General features: G+C 36.2%; 2 protein-coding genes across 39 annotated transcripts in view; one reads left to right on the top strand and one right to left on the bottom strand.

Annotated features, from left to right (window-relative positions):
- Nucleotides 1-13,208, bottom strand: part of LOC149623623 (uncharacterized) — a 31,504-nt gene extending 18,296 nt beyond the window's left edge. For 22 of the 34 annotated variants that reach the window (XM_089852675.1, XM_089852663.1, XM_089852676.1 and 19 more), the window contains exons 1-6: nt 3,440-3,579; nt 3,182-3,375; nt 2,958-3,063; nt 2,414-2,620; nt 2,172-2,316; nt 1,861-2,094 (exon numbers count right to left, since the gene is read on the bottom strand). The gene's annotated coding sequence lies outside the window, so the exon portion shown is untranslated. Of the gene's footprint in view, nt 1-1,860; nt 2,108-2,171; nt 2,317-2,413; nt 2,621-2,957; nt 3,064-3,181; nt 3,376-3,439; nt 5,061-12,686 lie in introns of those variants that run through there. The other 12 variants (XR_016374769.1, XR_016374771.1, XR_016374768.1 and 9 more) reach the window with 12 other exon arrangements.
- LOC149623622 (uncharacterized) overlaps nt 1-24,165 on the top strand; it is an 82,590-nt gene that overhangs the window by 8,874 nt on the left and 49,551 nt on the right. The window contains exons 1-2 of one of the 5 annotated variants that reach the window (XM_089852636.1): nt 5,018-5,089; nt 6,754-6,830. The exons of 2 other annotated variants lie outside the window; for them this stretch is intronic. The gene's annotated coding sequence lies outside the window, so the exon portion shown is untranslated. Of the gene's footprint in view, nt 1-5,017; nt 6,831-24,165 lie in introns of those variants that run through there. 2 more of the 5 variants (XM_089852637.1, XM_089852638.1) reach the window with 2 other exon arrangements.

Genomic DNA, 24,165 nt, shown 5'->3' with positions numbered 1-24,165 from the left:
CTCTTCACGGCCGAAACAACCATCGGTTTCGATTCCAGAAAATGGTTGGCAAATGTACATTTAACTCCCAATAGAACAGGTATACCCTGCAGAGCCGTGCATGCGCCAAGATAAGAAGAGACATTTTTATCGCCTTAATTAAATCTGGAAAATTTGGGTCCTTTCCCTCCATCCGAAAGACACACGCCAAAGTGCTTTAAGAGAGTGAATGATAAAAACAAGTTGAATCAGGACAGAATATTTCTTACACCTTTAAGTTAAGAAACAACTCCTTTTCAAGCAAGCAGGATTAAGTTTTCACTTCTTATTTCAATGATAAAGGATTCTGTTAGAATTCTTCGTGGCAAAAGTGTTGAAGTGAGCAGACTCAAATGTATTATCCAAGCAATGAGAAGAGGACGAAGCCAAAAATGTTTCCTTCGAAAGTTTAGTGAACTGAAAATGAGCGCGCGTCCATATATTCGAGAATAAACTACTTCAGACAAACTTGACAAGAGCTGGCGCCTACAAGAATGGAAAATCAAGATTCTGCTCAATACGCGCAGCACCCCGACCCCTCCTTTTTTATATCTGGTGCGCCAAAGTAACATGAAGAATACACATTTTTTCTAATTTGAATCTCATGTAACTAAATTCATATAGACTCCTAAGGAGAAAGGTCCTTAATATCTTGAATTACCTTTCGGTTAATTTGCATAGAAGGTTTGATATTTATCAATGTTTATTTTTAGGGACAGTATCGGGCTATAACTTCTATCATAAGATATGTTCCATAAGTATAACCAATGATTATTGAAAAAATATTCAAACATTGAGCTAAAAAAATAAATTCAATGAGCCATTTTATTTCTATAATAATTTTAACCGAGTTCTCTCAGTTCACAAATATGTATCCATACCCGTAACTGAAGAACTTTCAGTTTTGCATTTTAGTATCTTATAAAGCCGGTATTACACGCGGCCGTGCCTTTAAAAGTTATATCAACTGGCGACTGACTCAATATTAAGTTGCACCAGGAAACGTAAACCACCCACGCACTTTCATTTTAATTTTTTATTTCTTTTCTCCTCTTCACTCTGGTATTCTGTAGAAGGAACCGAGTCTATGAGTAATAATTGCGCTTCTAAATGCGCCACTATAATAGACTAGCACGTGCTCGAGCTGAAGAAAATTTTTAAATCGCACCAGTGGTCATTTAAGGTGGGAAAATTATAGGAGACCAACATGCCGCTTTTTATAGGTGTCAATTTTTGGGGCGGTCTTCTAAGAGGCCCCCCTTGAGAAGTAAATGTGGGGGTCTTGGCTACAAATTTAAAGGAATGCTTAAAGAAAAAGTGAACTTCACTCATCCTCAGTTTAAAGGTTTTTTAAAAAAATTTTCAAAACATCTTTTAAAAAAAACCCCGATCGTTCAAGTATCACTTTGCACTTAAAGTGTTAAAAAAACGGGTAACGGACACACACTCTTGGGATGTTGGTTCACGCTTTCACAAATTAGATCATGTTTTAATAGAAAAAGTTCTAAAAATTCTTAATGTAAAATGAAAGAACTAGATTGGAATTTTTCATTTATATTACAAGTGTTTTTAAAAACAGGTTAGATAGACCAAAAAATCATTTCGAAAACTAAGATTAAGGTGTGCTAATTAATATTCCTCAAATTAGTTTCGACCTTTTTAACCTAACCAAAATGAACTAATGAAGAATACATAATTACACAATCATTTATTATACATTAAATTACACCATGTTCTTCCTTCATGCCACGAACAAAAAAAATACCCCCATAATCTATAAAGCGGCTGGGGGTTTAATTTTTCGAAATCAAAATGGGAAGGTTTCCACACACATACACACACCTGATAAATTGTGAATCAAAAATTATGGCAGCATCAGTCAAGGGTTAAATTTCGCTTCATCGTTAATAGCGAGAACTTATATTCTGGGGCTGGCGAAAAGTGTATACGGTGCCTCCAACCTTCCGCGATGTATGTATATCCCATCGTAACTAGATCATCCGCTGGTAAGGCCCCTAAGTGTTTCAGGCGCTTCTTTAACAACATCAAGACATTTTCGTTTACAACTTCTATACCCTGGAATAAGTAACTAAAGGAGTAGGGTCTGACAAAAAACTGATGATGAGAACTTCTCAAGCAGTCCGTGTACTTACATCTATTTTCAATGTCAGATTATCCACTATATGGACTGTAGGCTAGGGTCCCCGATGGTCAGTCTTAACTCGCGGTGGGCCCCAAACGCCTAGTGCCTAGGGGCCCCCTGTCTATTTTTAATTAAACTTGTAGGTAATTCACGTTCTGTTCATTGTTTAGCATAGGCATTTCGGTATAGCAACAAAACAAAACGGCCCAAATTAAACCTCCTTAGTTAATTTTATTTCGGAGGAAAAAGTACCATATTCCGGTTTCGATCCGCCTAACGAAAATCTTTTTCCTCTATACTCTCCTCGGTGGATAGTTGATTAAAATTCGTAATTTTCGAGGGGGTGCCGGACGATCCCTGCACACTTTTGGCCGTGCTTAACTCCGTGGCTAGCGGCGAAACGAGGAGGTGGCCATGAGACCGTCTCGCGTACATACTTTCCTTTGGAGTTGGCGCGAGCTATCAAGAAAGTATACACGGAAAAAAGATGAAGCAGAAGGGTCAGCTAACTTGACCCATACCGCACCGAACTTCTCTTGAAACATTATTAATTTCCCACGTCGGCCCTTTTTCTGAACCGTAGCGACTGCACCCACACCAGAGTTTCGCTCTGATCCCAAACAAGGCGTCCCGAGGTCTAATTTCATAACCCAATGTAGGTTTAAATGCGCTTACCCCAGTGTTTTGACGAACTAGCATAAACCCACCAATATCTCTCGGTATTAAATCTCGACAGAAAAGATTCCGAGGAATACGAAGCGCAAAATTTCGTTTGGGGGGGAAACAGGATACGTACATTTGTTGGAAAGGTTATGGTGCCCATCTATTGAATCGAGCGCTTTGCTAGCTGGCCGACGTATCAGCCACACGACGGAATAATAGGTTTCGGCTTTAAGGAAGACCTTTATATTAAAAGAAAAATAAGATTTATAAGAAAGCACTTATTCCAGCCGAATCGTAGGATAAGAACCAAATCACGTATAAAACTAGAAATTATCAAAATTATCGCTATAAACCAACCTTGAGGTCCGGAAAGACCACAGTGCTTGCTAGGATAAAGCGAATTCAATCCCCAAACTTATCGAGTCCTATCCGCTGCCTTTGGCTAATATCGGCGTGCCACATTGGTGCTCAAAAGCGAACGAAAAATACAATGACCTCCATCACTCATTTTACATCCATATTGATAGCTAAGAGAATTGACTTCATGGTTCCTGGAACCCATATTCCTTTAGTTACCTCGTGAAACTCATTTGCAATATTAAAACAGGATTATACCTTCAAATCCTGGCGTAATTTAAGCCGCAACACACCTAGATTCTTATGAGCTGTCCAGCTTTTTGACGAGCAAGGTCTAATGTATCCTTGTTGATGAGAAACCTGACTAGCCATCATTTCAAATATTGACATAAATCGGGCAGAAACCGTGCGGTGATATAAGGAAAGGAGTGTATGCAATGTGGTACTAGCTTGGAGGAACGATTATAAGAGACCCTACGGAACGCTAAAACGCAAGTCTTGGTCATAGCGTTGATTTTAACAAAACGTAAAATACGAAAATAGACAGTCCGTAGTTAATTCCTTCAAAGTAACAAGAAGGCTACTCGCTCATTTCGATGGTTGTATTTAATTGCGAAGATACCACCCGTTGAGAATCCGATTGGTACCAGTTCGCGGCATCAAAATGTTGAAAATTTTGTATGGAAGTCAGTACGAGCAACGTGAAATGAAGGATAGAGACGAAATATGCCGGTAGCTGACGTTGAACCATGGAAAGCTCGAGTCTGCTTGTAGTTACACGCGTGTGATAGATCTTAGAATGAGATTAGGTCCATCGTAGCGGGATGCTAGGGCCCTCCCATCAAACTGGAAAGGTTCCTAGGGTCAACTGACTTCTTCCCTTTTTTCCGACATACACACCGATGTATTGATAGCCGTTTACATCAGCTTTGCGCGTCTCGAGGCCAGTTACTTTCATACCTGGATAAGAGCTAGTGCAATTGCGTATTTATACCTCAATGTACCTTCAATTGCGGATGTCCAAAACATCTTGCAAACTTTACATCTTAATTTAATGTAAATTTACGCATTTGTTATTCGTGTTCTTTTTAAAATCATTAGCTATAAAGTAACATTTTACTAGATCCTTGTCGAGTCGATGGAATTGCTACGGTTGTAACCCTTGTAAGTTATTAGAACCTTATGGCGTTTAAAAGCGGCCGTTAATCTCATGGCGCGCGCTTGACAGTTAACCTGCGCGTCCTTGGCTTCGTTACCAGCCAAAGTACATTAATGTCAGCGCTGGTAAATGCTTCGGCGAGCAAAACTGCCATCAATTAAGTGTCTGCGATATAAAAACATTTAAGAGAAAAAATCCTCAAAATATCTGAATTCTACTGATTAGGTTCGTAAGCAAAAACGATTTTGTGAAATAACTGCGGTTGTCCTCAATGGTTTCATTGTTTTATTAATGATATCTCATTGATTTCTGGATTGATACTCATCTTAAGTCCTGTTACACATGCTATGAGTGCTGCAACGTCAGGGAGAACATGTTCAAGCATTTCTACCTTACTTTACGGATATGAGCAGCGATCGTGAAATTTTAAGTAAACATTACCATTAATCTGGTCATAGTACCATCTTGTTTCTTAGGAGTTTAAAACATTTTATTGAATGTTTTAACACCACTTTATTCGAAGTAAGGTTACCTGGTGAGGCCCTTGTACCATCGAGACAAGAGTTGGGGTGCGTGGAACGAATTTATTTTGTCTTTCTCGTCTTGTAAGATGTCTATCAGACTCAATTCGGCGGGAATCTTATTTGTCGTCGGCATCGGCTCCGAGGAATTAAGGGGATCCGCATAAAATCGACGTTGTCGTAAAACAATATATGGCAACTGGCATACAAAAAAAAACGGGAATTAACGTTAGTTAAACAAGATGGTAGTAGTATACAACATGGGCTTAAATAACTTTAAAATAAATTTAAGTCAAAGTCGTAAACGCGGTTTTTAAACTTTATAACCTTGAGAATCGTTAGGTGTACCATATATTTTAAAACGTTTTTATTTCCTTGCTCAATGAAGTGATAGTACTTAACGTTAATCGCATTTTCAAGTAACCAAATATAGGCCTATATCAAAACCGTCGGAATTACTAATACCAAGTCTGTAGGTAACGTTGTGACAACGATTCGCTTGCAAAGCATGATTAGTAATTAGAACAATCTTTGTTTCTTAACAAAGATACCATTGGCATGGACAGACGCTGTTCCACTGCACGGTTACGTCTGAACTTATTATTTTCATAAATCAAAACACGCTATGGACTGTCTGGTACTGTACATTGCACCTTGTTGATCCATTCTTAAAACTTTTCTCATCCAAAAATAACCTTTGACCCTTTCCTCGAGCGGAACTGGAAAATGTCATTAAGAGTAAGGTATATCATTTAAGTATCGGGTCCGTTCATCCCCTGAAAACCTATTCGCATTAATACGATTGGTTTGTAGCCCCTGGCTCCGAAATTATTATCCGCGAGGACGCTAATGGTCTTAACGCGCGTATGACCGTATGCCTTGGCAGTCAATGCCGCGATGAACTGTTATTATAACTATAAGCGCACATAGGTAATATGACGTGGAAAGACCCTAACACGCGTCTTTCGTTTCCCTGTCTGAACCGCGAATAGATTTCACGCATCGCTTAGAGCAAAATTCCGATGGGTTGGTTTTTGTTTTGTGACACTGGGGTCAAAACAAATGATTACTATCGAGAGTCTAGCGTACGTACGCCGCGTCTGTCTCTTTTCTAATAGCGAGCCTCTAGGCAGAAGTAGATTTATCTGGAATGAAACCACTGCGGTGTAATTTCCTTTAGGTTTTCGTGGACATTTCTGTGTCGTGGGTCTACCGAAGTACATGGTGGTTAAGGCGTAATATAGGGATACTTCATAAGGAAACTTGAACTCTGTTTTCTTCATGTTTATTTATAGATGTGTAGTGTGAGATGACTAATTAATTTTCGGCAATTTTTCGCCCTTGTTTGATCATTTACTGATTTAAATTATGATAGGGGCTCAATAAGGCGTTTGTCGACAATTATAAACATATTTTGCTTAAACTTGCGCTGCTTAAAAATGGGTCCATCGTCCGCATACTCGAAGATAATTTAGAAATCAGAATAGAAACAAGGCGAAGCAGCTATTACCATAGGTCGAGGGGCTTGCCACTCAAGGACTCCGGTGTAAACGTTGAAATGGTGTATTTGGAAAGTATGATAGTGTCTTTCGTCAACAGTATTGCAACCTATAGACAAATTAGTGCTCTGTTATTAAAATATGCTTGGAATCAGTTTTTCTATTACACTAAGTGTAATAGTGCTACTGAGCAGTGATTATTCTAGCGTATACACCTGGAAGAGTGTTTTACCCCTCGGTATTTGGACCGAAGTATGAGCTACTTTTCATAATGTCGAGTAGATTTTGTGATTATGCCAGCATTAAGTGTACCTTGGTTCTTTGACTTATGGCGATTTTCATACTGAATATTCGATAAAAAAAATTTACCTCAAATATATTTTTCATTAACAGTGTCATATTTCATCTTTGAAACCGCCTAGTTCTCCAAACTAGCCCGGCTAAAAGTGACCATCTTCGCTATAATTACGGTAAGAAAATTTGTGTATTTCTTTACCCTGCTTTGATTCATTACTGAATACGAAAATACCATACACCCGCTGGCCAGACTACATCATGCCAAAACTTATTAAACGCAAAAGTTAATACTGGTAGATTGACTTACGTTAAATCCGAACGCCCGAAATTGATATTATAGGTCTGTAAAGACCCACTATAACGCGTAAGTATGGCTCTGCCGTAGGCACATATAGAATCCAAGAGGCTGGTCCGCCATCTACTTTTGAAAGTTTCTCCTCCGATCGGCAAGATATGAGAGCCAAGGCCTACTTTGAGTCAATTCTTTGGTCGGGTAAGGTTAGGCCGTTAGGGTAGAGACATAGATTACAGTAGGTGATGGTTTCTCTTTTCGGCAAATTCGCCACTAGCAGAACACCACGAGATACCACTACCCTTTAGCAGCAAATATTCTTTGAACGCATACTTTATACTTATACTTAGGCTTATGATATTTCTTATAGTACTCTTTGCAATTTATGAACGAATTCTTTAAATGGAGTTGGGCAGACGCTCCTTGGAGATCCGAGGGATTCCCTCATGGAAATTAGTCCTTAATATAAAATACATAGTAGAAATGGGGTATTGTATGTCACCGCCTACCTTCCGTTAGATCGTGGTGGGTCTCCTGGCTAAATCGACGCTCGAGGGGTTCGTTGTTATGACTTAATAGCCATGTACGTGCCCCATAATCGAAAAAGGACAATTGCAAAGCACACAATCAAAGTCTTTCTTCGCATCTAGAGTAACTACGAACGTTGGGGGAAAAATGTTTAAAAGAACATTTGACTGATGTTGAATACTTATTTTTTATACCTATCTTTTCCGACCGTCCATTGAGAGTCTGACAACGAAAGAGTATTAAGACATTAAGGAGCTTTATACTATCAATTGGCCTACAGCTATGTTCTTTTTGGGTGGCATGATCTATAGTTAGGACCATTAGAGTACTATCTTTACGCGAACGGACTGTAGTTTTGGAACACGCGCCTCATTCAAGGACTTGACTGGACTCTAATTTACATATTTAAGTACAATATTAAGTCAAAAAATTGTTCAAGTTATTAACGTAATTTCGTAACTTAATACTGCTTATTTGAAATGAATCCAAGTTGATTTTTGATCTAGATTTTGTTAAAACCACTTCAGAAAACTTGAAGCTTCACCAGAAATTACGTACTACACGCGCAGAACTTTAAGTTACTAACCTATTGTTACATTATAGCTCTCACCCCCTCAATTTCACCATAATATATCTCTAAACGTGATCTAGAAAAATAAACAAATTTCGGAATTTCCCAATATAAGCAGCCATTTATTAAAACTGTCTTAGAGTTTTCTCTTACTTTTTCTATTGTTCCGCGTATTCCCTCAAGGTATTAAAAATTTCTTTCCCCTTTAAAAAAACCAGATTTAATGGCAAAATAATTCGCGCTTTTATAAACGATGCCATTTTCAGATAAGTTCAATTAGCGACCTCAACGCCGCAATGAGTTGCGGCTGCTTTTCAAAAACATACCTCTAATGATTGATTAATTCATTTTCTTCCATGGTCCCCAATATCAACACTTAACTGCGCAAAGGGTTTATCTCAATTTAATTTGAAATCATGTAGTACACTCACTGAAGTTATTGAAGAATTATTTCAAGGAAACTAATATTAGGAAATGGAGAGGAAAGTTGTGAACAATTAGGTTTGTCCCAAGAAGTTCTAACGAAGAAAAGTAAACTGTATTATTCAGCCCTTACCTACGTCACAAATATTTCAATTTTAGGGGAAATGGAGCTTGGGCCCATCATGGACATAACTCTACTGTTCGCAACATTTTGACCATGTTGAATTCAAAAAACGTTTATGGTACAAGCTCCTCCTCTTTCCAAAAGTATGATCTCAAAACTCCCTGTGTAATATCTATAATTTCGTGGTCAACAATTTATATATTTCAACTTGCTTAGATCTTGATTTTTAAATAAGTATAAGCTAATCCTCTTTCCAAAAGTATCATCTCAAAACTCCCTATGTCATATCTATAATTTCTTGGTCAACAATTTATGTATTTCAACTTGTTTACATTTTGATTTTTAAATATGTAACAAGTTTTGAACTAAAGTCGCTTTTTTCGAGTTACAACGTGTATGCAGTAGACGGGTGTAATAGCGATTATAATGAAACTGGAAACAATGCGGTCAAATTGCGTTTAGCAAGCGCGCACCCCTTGCGACGTATGGAGAACCAGTTTCTTCCATGGTCACTCAACATTCCTCGACAAATTGAAACTATACTCTGAAGGAGGTGTAAGAGCTATCGATTAACAATGCACGTAGTGTTAAATCGAACGTGATTTCGAATAACAATGGACCTTCTTATCATTTTCATCCCCCTTATATCCAATCGCGAAATCTGAATTAAAGATAAGTGGACTTGGGATAAATGTTTAGAGCCCTGAGGCCCTCATGGTGTGGTTAGAACAGAAATACATAGCTCTGAATTAGTAATTCGAATGTTTTGAAGCTTAGTGTAAATAACTCTATATCATGTTAAAAGTGCTGTACCACAGAGAGTGGAATCCCAATTGCAATTTCTGTGGTTAAAGCAACATTTGCTTAGTTTAGCATCAAATTTTCCGATTTTTCATGTGAAAAATTGGCATATTTTCGAAACGATCACATTCTTCACTATCAATTTCTTTTATAATCTACTGAGGGTTGATCATTTTAATAATAGCCACCAGCAACACCGTGAATAGGATTGTCACGGCTGCGGAATTAACTTTTATTTTTATATGCCCCGGGTTCCGAAAGAAAATGAGACCAGATAGTCATCTATATAGCTGCTATATTTTCTTTCGCAGGTATTGCGTATCATAAGTATATTATATTTCATAATGATAGACCGTGACCTTTGGGTCAAACTTCGATGGTTTGATTTATGATTCTTTGATATTATAGTTTATTAATTAAGAACGAGGAAATCGGGCTCTCTTAAAGGCTAGGTCTGTGGAATGTTGATATCAAGGAAGTCTATAGTTTCATTTTTTAATCTTTACTCTACATACATTAATTCTGCATGGGTTTCGATGAGAAAGGTCTACTTAAAAACACAAGTTAACTTTGTTTGAACGTCTTTTAGTTACATGTAGATTTAGATAGTTTAATTGGTATGGTTTTGTGTCATCTGTGTCGACCTCGAATGAATTAAAAGATTTAGATTTCTCTATATCAGTAATGTTCTAACGTTAAATGTTTAAGCAAGTAGTATTGGAGACACGAGTGAAGTAGTAAATATCATACAGGGCACACCGGAAGGCTTTCGCGCACAACATTTACTCGTTTTCATATATCTTTATTTGCTTGTGCTGGCATTGAGTCTTTACGTTCGGAACAGAATTAACTTCAAGTCTAGCGAATATATTTATAATGCACGTGATATCGCGGAGATATAAAACTATTTTAATGGGGAGGAAAGTTTCGAATTTATACCTTGAACTGTTTCAAATTTTGATGTTAACTCGCAAATCATACGGGCACCCCACAGTCCAGTTTAAATTGGCAAAATTCATCACCAAGGAAAAAATAACATCATCTTAAACATGAAGGATGCGATTTTTTTCTCACTCAAAAAGTGTTTCTTATCAATGAGTTCATTGCCAGCGAACCGTTCGCGCATTATTGGCGAGCTATCTGGAATTTTGGATTCAACATACAACACGTTAGCGATCTCTTCGACAAGTGAAACATTAAAGGGATAGGCGTATAACAATATGAAGAGTATGAAATACTACATGAACGTAACGAGTAAACAATTTCGTATGCTACATTCAAAGGATTACACTCAATTATCAGAGCGGCGGCCATAAGACGTAATTTAATGGAAATTCCAAAATGTAATTTTAGATGGCGCCAGAGTTACCTACATGCAGAGAGGCTAAGAGTTTCAGGCACCTATCTGGCTCCACCTAGACTTATCGCTTGCCATTCTCTCGCTATTTCTTACAGCCAACGTACCAATATACCAATTAATTTCTTTGACTGTAACAACCACGTAAATTTGCGCAAATCTCGCTATTAGAAACTAAGATAAAATATTATACGACAAATTTCATCAAAATGAGAGTTTATACATGTATCCCTTTAAACATTCCGTTCATCTCCGATCGGGCTAGCGGAAAAAATATTTAATCGTGCTGATTATTGAAAGTTCATAAGTTAGCCATAAATTAGATGGCGAAGATGGCCGCTTAAGACTTATCGCAGCGCCCCCTGGATTTAAACTCAAATGGCGCCTCTACGTACGGCCAGATTTCAGTTTTTTCCCCCTATTCGAAGGTGAAATGGCCATCGCACCTCGCATATCAATGAGCCCCCTCCCTGATAGATTTTTTTTTCTTGAAACTTCGAGGCATCGAGAAGTGGTAGAAAAATAACATTGCCGAATTGGATGTTGATAGAACTATAATTACCTCTTGGGTCTGAAAATAAAATGAAAATAAAAAAAAAAAAAAAAAAATCGCTATATTTCCAACAGCGTACATGTCTCGTACGCCGATATATTTTGTTTGAAGTCCTCAAAATGAATTCTCGATTTTTCTTGCTGGCCTTGACTTTGCTCAGCCCTTAAAACCTTAAAGATATATTTTTTCTACAGAAAATCTTATTAAATACTGGCCTATTATAGGTCCGTATGGTTCTTGTAGTCAACCAAAAGCGTGGGTTTCTTTTAATGGCATAAAAATTTAATTTACTTTACCTAGGTTCTATTAGATTTAAGTTTTTCACTTAGTCTATAGTAAATGATTGGAAACCTAAGAGAGTCCCAACTTTAATTTGGCGAAATTAATATTGATAAATTTTAAAGTGGCGCACCTAGATTTTATCTTTATCGTATTAAGCACCCATTAAATTAATTAAAAGAAATCTGATTCAATATTAATTTTGAAAAAAAATAATATTATTTTTAATTCATTAAAGTTGTTATTTAATGAATAAATCATATTAATTTTCGATTTCTATACATTCTTCTCCAACTTGGTAGTCAAGATAAACCATAAATAAAGTGTTTATACCATAACTGTAATAGCGTATAATTATTTTAAGCTATCCTTATGAATTATTAATTTAATCTTGAAAAATATGACAAACTACAATTACGAATTATCGTTAAAAGGCGTTTAAAAAGCTGTCATTTTGAATACTTAAAGAAGAGTCTGGATACGTTGCTTATCGGACGGACGCAGGTTCGCGTTTGGTTAAAACTGGGTCGAACGCGTCTTAATGGGTGACAACATGAACCTAACAGATGTTATAGATTATAGGTACGCTAAAAGTAAAAATTTATGGCTTTTCAATGCCGTCTAAATACAGTTCCCGCGCTTAAGCTGGTCTAGGGGTCATTTCGAAGAGCCCTAAGGGTCAAGAATGAGAGACGCGTTGTGCCAGAAATAAACGAACGCTGTTCTTTGAAATGGAAAACTTAAAAAAACAACAAGTCTACTTAACGGTTGCGCGAGAATTTTGTATTTTCTTGGGATACCATGCAATTGAGTCAATTATTTCAATATCGAAACTCCCAAGTATCATGCATTTCTGTTTCGGCTACTGTCAGGAACCGTTTATCACGGATCGCGGCGGCTCATTACTCGGTTTAAACCTCGAGCTTCGATCGTTTTTGGTACACTGCCCGAATTCGGCAGACAGCCTAATTATACGACCCCCCATCGAAGCCCCCAAATGTAGGAACCCCTCTTGTGATATTAGTTTAGTTTTGAAGAAGACTTCAATGATATAATTTCGAATCTAAATTTTTCTGCAAAAATGTGAACGTCATTAATTACCTGTAAACGACCTATAAGGACAGGCAAATGACTTTGATGTCGTCATCAGTCATATCGGAGGCTCTTTGAGGGTTTTGGGACCATCAGAGGATCTTCAGAAACAAGACGATAAGGACGAAAATGATGTATTTATGATTTCATCATATTGCAATTTTCTTTCACAACATGAAGAGTTTATCATATATTTTACGATATGACACTATTGACACTAGAGAACAGAAATACCGTTCTTGAACCAAACTTTGTATTCATCAATAATTATCGCGTTGTATCACTTCAGTTAGATTTCCATCAAAAAATATCCTTTTAAATTTAAAGTTCCAATGTCTTTCTTTTTAACAACCTCTCCCTGCTGGGTCTGTTTTCGTTCTTGTCCGATGATAACTAGCGATCTGTGCGAGTGAGTGCTCATTTTCCCATGCCTTTAGCGTCAGCACTTTAGCTTATATATAGCACATAGTTAATTTTTACCCCTACAATGGGTTACCAAGCGTTCCCCAAGTCGCCACTCCTACGTTTTATGACAGGGCTATGGGGCATATTTTACACCCAATAAGTATTACTAATGCCTTTTCAGTAGTACAGCATATCTTTGCAAATGCAAGCCGTGCTATATGGCAGTTCACATATCACTTGATAGTGCTTTGTTATTCTAAAAGTTCTTTTAGGGTTGCACAAATAATGGCAACCTCTTTTAGCATGACTCATGAGAAATACCAATACCAAACATAAGTATTCAATATAAGTAAACCATAAATAACAAATAGCCATAATAGAACCATAAAAACTTTTTATCTTACAAGGGAAAAAAGGTTCTGTGGGAAAAGTATTCAGATATTAATTTAAGCATTTAAACCATATACATTTCTGTAGAATTTTGAAAAGATTTAACGCATCTAACTTAACATGAGAATGCTTTTAAAAAAAGCATCGAAATATATAATTTCATAAAAGTTTTGAACTACTACACAGGAGATAACTTCAATATTTTCCACATCTCTCTGCACCACGGAGAAATAATCTAAGATTCGTTTAATAGCCCTAGGCAATTTCGTATAAGACTTTCTAACTTTCCAATCTTCGAGATCCATATTTCTTATTATAATTTCGAAACCAATCTATTATTTCTACCAGGTGGTATTATTATTTTTGAACTATGAAACTCTACACCTATTAATATCAATTTTAAGTCAAAGTCAAGTTTGGAATTCTTATATAAAACAATTTGAAAAATTCTTTGCTACCCCGATGTATTTAATTTCACTGCAAAGAGAAAGATATGAGAAAGTCTAATCACTAACTCAAGAGAGTCCAATTCGTCGAGAATGAATCTAATTACATTCTTTGCCAAATTGCTTTCGAGTAAAATTATTAAAATGTATAATAATTATGAGAAAAGATGTAAGATATTTTTACACTTTTTATGCAACCAGGAATTGGTTTAGTTTTAAAAGCAGGAATGAATAAAGACCTTATAGGGGTGTTGTAGCCCACATGGCAATGAAGGCGGGACTTATTGTAACCAATGAGATAAACAGGATATAGCTATTTTTCGTCATCAAATCACGCATTTAAAAGACACGCTCTATGATATTTTAAACATTGTTACGTCTTGAGGTGTAGGTCGCTTCACTGGATAATGAACTGTAGTAAAGGTGAACGGTTATTCATTCCCGCTTTTAATAAATATATAAATTCGTGTCTTAGCCGTAACCTAGGTGGTAAAAAGCATTTTACTTATCAACGTCTATATATCCAATAACTCATATAGTTTAAGGTAAGGCCAAAGTTTGATAGCCTGGTGATCGAAAAGTTTTTTTTTTCCCGGATCATCCAGGAGCAAATGCACTTAAAAAACCGATCCCAAGGTACCATAAACCACCAGAAAAGTCATCAAATATAGAAAGGTCGTACTTTTGAGATATAAAGATGATAGCTTTTCGTCTTTTTCTTAGGCTATCGGGTCGTTTTTAAACGTGCATGCATGGGGCCTCCAAACTGCGCGGTACAGATATAAACATAACATTTCTTTTAAAAACCCTGACGCTCTTTTTATAATAAGGGTTATCTCTTTACTTTTCATACCAGAATCGCTCGTGCGGAACTAAGCTTTTCTGGGGTTTTTTTCTCGCTAGGTTATTTTTTTTTATGACGAGATACGAGCAACCTCCGTTTGAATTCAATGTTGATCGCTTAATTTAAAACGTTCTACCAAGTCTAAGTTATGGTGTCTTAAAAGAATCGAGTAGTAGAGCTCTCTGTATAGAAAAATAAACCCACATGGGGATTAGCCGTTCAAAATTATTTAAGAAGATTGGTATTATATAACGTTTTATGTATTAAGGAAGAAAGGTTGTGTAACTAAGTTGACAGTTTCGTTCTGTATGTTTTTCTCTGCTTTAACTTGATATGGAAAGACAGCAGGGTTTAAAATTTAAATGGACTGGAAAAATAACGCTATTTTTATCAAACGAAATTTGGATTCTGATTTATTTAGTTAAAAAAAATGTGTAAAAACCCGGATAAAAACCTTCACAATCACTTTCAAGGTCTGGGAAACCTTTCATAATTTTTGAGCGTCAGGTGAGAAATAATGCTATTTTTATCAAACGCCTATCCAAATTTGGAATTTGATTTATTTAGTTCATAAAACGGTGCGTAAAAACCCAAATAAAAGCCTTTAAAGGTCAGGAAAACGTTTGATAATTTTGAGGGTCAGGTTTATCGATATTGAAAAGTTTAAGCTTTCGATAACGTGGTTCAAAAAACCAATATGGTTAACTGTGTGCAACGGATTCTTACTGATTTTGTACACTCTAGTTCCCTGATTATGGTTTATCACTGTCAAGGGTACGATTTTTAATCCGGGAAATGATTCCAGAGATAAAACCGAATGAGTGACTTCTGCAGTCTTATTTACACAGGCTACGCAGTGTTTTAGATTGGATTTATAAATGTCACCCAAATAATAAAAGCGACGCGAATCATGTTCTTAAAACATCTCACAGCATTAGCGTTGCAGCCTCTATAATTTAGGCTTTTAAAAACCCTATTTAATCGATCCAAAAAGGATTAAAAGATGAGAACGTGCTTCTGTATGTCATTTTTAATACGGCGCCAAAAGTCTCTCTCGATTTTAGAAAACGTTTGATATCTTTGACGTGGATAATATATATATAAAAAAATCCGATATACTTGTGAATGGCCAAAAAGGTTTGTCGCGGCGCATTTTTCATTTCTTATCTAAGTATGCCCAAAGGCCCTGAAATTGGAATTACAAAAATAAATTGCTCTTATAATCTAAGGAAGATTAACACCGAAGTTATGAAATACCCAAACAAAGCCTTATTGCACGCTGAGTTCCAAAAGATCCTAATTTTTTTTTTCGAAAATTGTGCAACGCTAGATGGAGGCCGAGTTCGCAACACGCTAGCCAACTCGCACTGCCTCTAGCGGTACCTTCCTGACGCACTCCTTCACCCTGTAAAGTTCTCTTCACCCATGACAATAATATAATGGTCTATAATTATATAAATGTATGAAGGTAAAAGTGATACAATTAATAGATAATAAGTGATAATATTTATAGTGTATAATATCCGTATCGTTATTCTCATTATGACATTTCATTGCCATGTTATAACTATTTACCGTTAATTACCACTAGATAAATATCACTTTTTAAGACTGATTTTACTTAAAAATTGCAAGTGTAATGGGTCTGGTACCTAACTAGTTTTAAAACTATTAACCTTGGTTTAATATACCTTTTTTCCATTTACCTTCAACCTTGGGTGACAACTATCATCTCCCATTCGCGTAATATTGGGAGCCAAAAATTATACCAATCCTTTAATAGTTTTAAGTCGAAAAGGAAAAGGCAAATTAAATTTTTGCATTTTTCACTCAAAAAACTGTCTCTGAAAATTATTTTAAATTACACTTAATTTGATCAAGCGGGGGGGGGGACGCGAAACTAACGGTTTTCTTGGAAATTGGTTTCGTCGTCCTACGTGATGTTTTTAGTTTTCTTTCCATTTAAGTTTAAATGTAGTTGAGTTTCGATAGCCGTTTTGTAGAGATCTATACTAGATTTACCAACAAACAGATTCCGCTTGTCAATAACGAATAAATGACTTTAAAACATTAACAAACTGGATGCAAGATACTAATGGTTTCTCTATACCTTACGTAGCAACACCTGGAAAAAAGTACCTTTTCCATTTTTCAAAGGAATACAAAAGGCAAATTTCTTTTCGAGTGCCACAGTTGCGCGCCTTTTCCGTTTGCGAGTTTAAATTTTTTTCCTTTCCATAGCGATGGAATTTTAATTACCATCGGCAATCCAATCTTCGAAAGATTACACGCTAGCTATAGGAATATGCGGGAATGCTTGGTGCATGATTGCCCATGGCTCTCGGTTGAAACTGGTAGATAGGCCTATCTGGTTCCGCGGTGGGTGCTCGCGCGACGCGGTCGTAATAGCGCCGGTATACTACGTGTTAACCTTTGACCCCGGAGGGTGGCTGATGGGACCGGATGTGGGAGTTTTGTGTCGGAGGCACGCGCGCATGGTGTATTGGACTTCTTTGCAAAGATTTTTTCTTTTCACTTTCTCGATGTTACTAAAGGGAAAAAATGTTTGGAAAGTAATAAGAAATCTGCGCCCGGAGGCAACCTGATTTTTTTTTTCTATTTTATTTTTTTCTTGAGAAATAGTTATAAGACGAAGCGAAGGTATGCGTCTTCATGAAACCATCCTCGACTCTTGACTACCCACGCGTCAGAACATGTCTGGAAGCTTTACACCATAATTTTTTTTACTAACTTACTGTAGCTTTAACTCCTTGAAAACAATTGGGATGAATCACTTTGAGTTTCACTTTTATTGTCATGAACAAAGTTAAACGAAACTTACTGAATCGCGATAAACATGATTGTTTTCCTCAAAGGTGAGAAGAGTGTTTATAGTATGCACTTGCTGATTAACAAATATCCATACTCCATTGGTAAATAGCGTTTAGATAATAAATATTTCAAACTGATACCATTAAGAAGATAAGAACAATTAAGTTTGTCTTCGGCAGACTTCTCTGCGATGAGTATGACGTTTTAGGTCCATGGTAACCAATTACAGTCCTCGTACGACATTACGTCCTGATGGGCTGAATGATGTACACCCATACGTGCTCTCAATTGAGATTACTAGTTATATTACTCGTTCTTTCAAATAAAAACGAAGCAATCCTACTCCGATCCTTTCGTTTCAGATACAACGTATCAAAATTAAGTATTGCGCGCATTCATTTAATAGAGGACATCCAAAATATGTATTTCGTCGTTACATTTTTCGTTTTGACAGCTTTGAGATGTCAGGAATTTCGTTTCTACACCAAATTGTACTCTTTCGAGTGACTTTTATGATAATTTTTCATTACCCCCTTTGAGTGTGTCCCCCCTCCATTTTTTGAAACTTATTATTTCTTTCGCAAAAATCCAAAAGTACAAACCTATCTCGGGTTATTTAAAATTTCAAAGAAACGGATCTGTATAACCTCGTTTTTATGGCAGGGATAACAACAAAAGGTTGAGTGCAATACCGAGCGCAGCCCTTTTTAGCGGATGAGCGCTCGCCAGCTCGAAACTTCGTTTAACCTTCGCGACCCCGAGGAGTAAATAAATTTTCCCGTTAATTAGGTCACGCGTTTCTTTTTAATTACCGTGGATTCCAGAAGAAGATTAACTTAAAGTTAACGAAATAATTTTTCATACATTAAGGCACAAACCCAAACGCAAACTTTGGATTTAGAGATCGAGTAGCATTCTACCATGGTCAGTTTATCTAGAGGTTTCAGAATGCTCCTATCTTCTCCCATATAAACGTCTGAAGAATATTAGTGAGAAATTTCTAGGTGGTAAGTGTGCAGCTTCTGCCAGGAGCGACATCTGGCCCAGACTACAGCGTAAACTACGATTGTATGCATCACACGCTGAAAGGCTACTACTAGCCACTCGATATATTCTTATTCATATCGAAAAAGTTATTTACTTTAAACTTCTTAATTTAGTAAAAATAGCGGGCGTTGTCTAACTATATCTTCCAAGCGAAGAGAAAGAAAATAATTCTCTTAATTCTCACCAAGGAACGAACGTCACTATAAAAAGCTGGCACTATGACCATCTAGATAAAAGGTCCCTGGTAATAAATTTAGCCGATTCCAACTACAGTCTAATTTTGAAGACTTCGTGTTAATACCGTTGTAGATCCCTCTAACATTGACGAAGGTAGGATAGTTGGTAAAGAGAAAAGCAATGCTAATTTATTAACTTCAAAAAATATTGAGAAACATTTTCCTCTTCCTTTCTTTTGAATCTCTATGTGCTAAAGCAAAATTTTACTTTTGACCCAAATTTTACATGAATCTACAAAGTTTAAATTTGTTATGTACTTATTATAATAAGTAAAAATAGATTTTGTAGGGCTGTAGATAAATTGTTGCTCTTTTAATTGATATAGTAGATATTTTGCCGGAGGAAATACGGTTCATTGATTGCACTTGAACTCAATTTCTATACTTACTGTGTACTGTGTAATAATTGTTTTACACGTAGTAAAAAATACCATGAAAGCATTACATCTTCGAAATAAAAGTTATTAAAAAAATTACAAGAAAAGTTTGATCTGACGTTTGGCACGTTTTGAAGAATAAAGTAGACTGAAACTTGACTTAAAATTTTAAAAATTATTTACGTATTTTTTTTAACTGGTAATTAATTGCTTCAAGGCCGAAAAACATATTTACTAATTATATATTTGACACATTCGTTCAGATTTAATTTGTCATCAACCTGCAATTAACGTTTTTGCTTTTCATTTTTTTTCATGTTTAAAACGAGGTGCACTTATTTATTTTAATATATTTGAAAGCCTTCGCTCAGCAGTGTTAAATTAGTAATTTAAGCAATTTACAAACGATTGGACTTAGCTTGACTTAAAATTCCAAAACCTAGCAATTACTTAGCTATTTCTTTTGGAATTTTTCAAACTCTATAGTTGTAAAAAATAGCAGAAATTTGTATAATAAATGGTTATGAAAGAAAGAAAAAAAATCTGAGCGACCAAAAATTTCTTAGGAACGCAATATTTAACAATGGACCAGAAAAAAAAATGTCATTTGAAGAGCCACCACAAAAAGCGATTATTTAGTAGTATACTTTACCACCAGGGATGATAGATACGTGTAGGCGTTTCGCCCACGAGATGGTGCTTCGGGCGAATCGTGACGAGGTCACGTGGCTTGGCATAAGTGTTAAAAGAGAGAAGATAAAGTTAACGTGAAATGTTTAAAATGAAGTTCCATGATCAAGTTCTCAAATAACATACCACGTATCGTGTTAATATCGAAAGCTTGAATATGAACTTTAAGCCTCGGTCATTATTTTGCACTCTAGTTAGAAGGCATTACGAATGAAAAAAAGTTACACCGGAAACTGAACTCGAAATAAAAAATAAGAACCATCAAACACCCTAAAATATTCGAGTATTTCTTATCGAGTTTTTGGCCCACCTCTCAAGGTCTTCGATATACACGTATCTTGGTGTACCGGGTCTCCCGCTATATATATGTTTTTTTTTTTCCTTTAAGTTGAAATCAAAAATAATCAATTTTATTTCTCGGGCAACACAAATCTCTTAAAGGTGTCCATTCGAAAGTTAGGTTATTTATCAGAGTGAGTGTTCCATATTTATGGTCGAAAATCAATTTGCTTGGAATCGAATTGAATAGAGGGAAAAAAGGCCACTGGACAATCATTTATAGAAACCCAATAACTTATTCTGGAAATGAAGTTTCGGTAGAAACTGATTTAGGGACATTGATTTTTAACAGAATTCAATGGTTTTAGTGTGATTGTATTTTATCGATATACTGATGAAATTTTTGAAGATCCAGGGTTTTTCTATTACTGTGACACAACCTATACTTCGTAATGCTAGAGACTTACTGAGAGGTGAGAGCTAGTTCGAGAACGATAAGCGAGAATTGACTACACTCGGTTAATTTTGCAGTCCATCTTCCTATTTAGTCTGTACTAAGCCTTGACAGCGCCAAAACCAGGCGTCGTTTTGCGAGAATCTATGACCGAGCTCCAGTTTGTAACAAGTGACAAACTTATGAAACATATCTCATGAACTTATGCTGTGGAACACTGAGAGATAAAGTCTCAAATCTTCCATGCTATTTAATCGAAAAGCTTCTATAGATTGGGATATGAAGTCAGTAGCCATCCTAGAGAAGAATAAAGAAATATTAATACCTGAGTTCGATTTTTTTCTATGTTGACAAAAAGCTAGCGACGGTTTGGCTTTGGTGACTGAAATATTAAAGGGTTAAGATAGAAGTGCCTCACCATATAGTATCATATCCAAAGCAATTCCGCGTAAGGCTCAAAAGCTTTTAGCTGTAAGATTAAAGGACACAAGATTTTATGCTTCCGATAAATAATAATATTTCAAGGAATTGGGAATCAAATTGATATCGTCCATAATTTTATCATTTACGAGGTGCATAAACTATAACAAGTTTTGCCTCAATCGCGTCCATTTTAGGTGAAGATGACGATTAGAGAAACACGTCGCTTTTGTACAAGTTGTATATTGTCGTCGATGCCGCAAAAAAAAATCTAAAAGGCGTTCCTCATCGTTTAATTCGCGTTACTGGCTGCCCCCGGGGTACTAATTACTATTTACTCAAGCGGGTTGTCCTCTGTTTCGCGTCCCGATTTTTGATATATTGACTCGTTATTTTGATAAATTAACGAGTAAAGGGGGCGAAAAAAATTGTAAAAGATATATACGAAGAAAGTTTAGAAGCAGACTCGCGCTGTAACGGAAGATAGTTTTTTGATGAGAGGCGTTTTCCGATAAATTGGCGAAAAATTGATAAGGTATGTAATGTTTTTGCCGCCGCTACTGGTCGGCCATTCGGAAGACAACGTGGTGGTCGCGAAAGTGATCTGCCCTTGTCGTCTACCGCCTCACTAAATTTTAAAGGTATAGTTGCTTTTCTGAGAAAATTCGACTTCTACAAACAGTTGCTGACGGTTGCATCTACATATGTGTAAGTCGCAGTTCTGACTGACAGACTGATAATCAACGCCTAGTCCAAACCGCTTTACCTAGAGGACTGAAATTTTGTATGGACGTTACTCTGAAGTAGTAGACACGTTTTAAAGAATATTTATTTAATCTGCCGGCATCTTGAAAAATGGCGGCCAGAAATGTAAAAAAAAACCTTTTTATTTAGTAACATCCGTGCATTTCAACATATTTCTTTAATATTTATTACACTGGTTCCCTTTATCCTCTATTCAGGCCTTATGGCTTTTAGGCTTCGATTTACCGCCATTTTTTAAAATGGTGCCCCGAAAACTAATAAATATGTCCGTAGTTGTGGATTGTCTAGCAAAAATATAGATAATAGTTTGAAATTGTATCCCACTTTGTTTTCAAAATACAGGTTTTTTTTTGTACACAAGAAAACAACTGAAGTTTCACGACAGAAAATTTGGTTGTCCTTTCCCTTAAACATCGTATTGCTTTTAAGAGAACCTGTGGGTAGTTTGAAATGATAGGGTTTAAGATAAATCTGGAAATAAAAGCTTCCCTTTCATTCTTTAAATTAAGACATTTAAAATTGACTGGGGTTCAGTTTAGACAGAGATAGGGGGTATGGATATTACAGCTCAATATCAAGGATATCAGACACAGTGGCCCCAAAATTGGGCTAAAAGCGTATTTTTATCTCATGATTTATTTTAGTTTTGGTGCTGATTTTAAGAATATCGCTTAATTTCAACGAGGTATTTTACCCTGATATGGGCGTGGTTGCTGCAATTTAATTTTTAATTTTAATACATAACGGTACGGATTAAAAATTAGTTTTAAATAAACCTCCTCCAGCTGTTTCTTGATTGGTTTATGGACTCAATTAAAAATCTGAAGGATGTTTATTAATGATTATTATATTTATTTTTGAGTCTAAAATTTCGAAATAAGTTAGCCTAAAACTACAGTATTCTGCACGGGCTTAATTTTGTCTTTTATACTTATAAAAGGCATATCGCACCGAATATTAAAAAGGTACAAAAAGAAGAAAATAAGTTAAAAGCATTCGACGTGGTGGGTCCAAAGAAGCGCCAACAATTTTTCCGTCTTTAACTGCAATTCGCACGTACTTGCTTAAGAGAGTGGTAAACGCGTGGACCCCGAATTTAATTACCGGACGTTTGAGATGGCCGCGTTATTCTTTATACAAAGGTTCATATCAAGGACCCATACAGTCGGCTCAGCCTCTTCCACTATATTATATCACACACACACAAAAAAAAAAATAAACGTCCTAAATTTTTTGTTTGACTTTCCTGGTTTCACGCGTTCAATGGTTTTGTAAAGAGAGACCTTTGTATCGTAAGCATGGCTGGGATATCGCAAACCAGTATCAGCAGTTCGGAACTGGTTCATATTAGTTTATGTGGCGTCTGAACAGAATTGATTATCTGTTACTATCCATATGGACTAAAGTATGATTTAAATAGAAATTAATCTAATATATTTATCTTGGTAATTAACTACATATATTAAAAATAGACTATTGTATTAATTACTTGCAAGGAAACCAACTCATAGGGGTTGGTTTCCCTCGCGTCAAGAGGTGACGCTAGACGGAGCCCGAGTTCACTGGTTCAGGTTATTCGGACCAATCTAATTGGTTCGAAAAACAAAATTTAATGCAACCTAATATAATTTAAAATTAGATCGTTTCCTTAATTATCAGTTAGTAGACACCAAAATTATTAATTTATTAAAATAGGTGACGCCATCTATCATAAATTCTGTAAACCTCTGAAAACATTAGACTATCCCTCGATTATGCCAAGTATATTATTTAAAGAGCGGAAAATCTTGATACAAATTTGGATCAATTAATAAACCTAAACTATAGGAGCAAAAAAAAAAAACCTGCCGTACGTGCTCCCTCGAACTGGCAATTAGCGATCAATCATTGGTTAATAAATCAAAAACAAGGTTTCTGTTTTTTTTTTCATTATTGTATCGCTTTTTTTACCGCATGCAGCTGTTAAATTAAATTTTTTTAAATCTGGGCCATAATCTTTATTATATATCCTTAGTGATTGGATCACAATTATCGATAAGATTTTTGAATTTTTTTAAATAACTTGTTAAATGACAGAAGAAAGTCGACGTTTTACATCCATTACTAGTTTTTCTCCCCTCCCTCGTTGCAACTCCTGACGTAAAACACCCAGGGGGTCGACTAATCTGCAGGTCCTCTGAATGTCTGAAATGCAGTCCACGGTAGGAAACCTACTATTTGTAGTATGTAGGTCGGTTCACATTTTCAATATAAGCAAGCAATTCTAAAATTCATTACCTAACATACAGTCCAACAAATTTAGA

The sequence above is a fragment of the Phalangium opilio genome, unplaced genomic scaffold (genome assembly GCF_054372755.1).
Source record: "Phalangium opilio isolate 3A_F unplaced genomic scaffold, DU_Popi_V2 ptg000113l_1, whole genome shotgun sequence".
NCBI lineage: Eukaryota > Metazoa > Arthropoda > Arachnida > Opiliones > Phalangiidae > Phalangium > Phalangium opilio.
The sequence above is the reverse complement of the archived record's forward strand: the minus strand, read 5'-3'. Positions and strand labels throughout refer to the sequence as shown.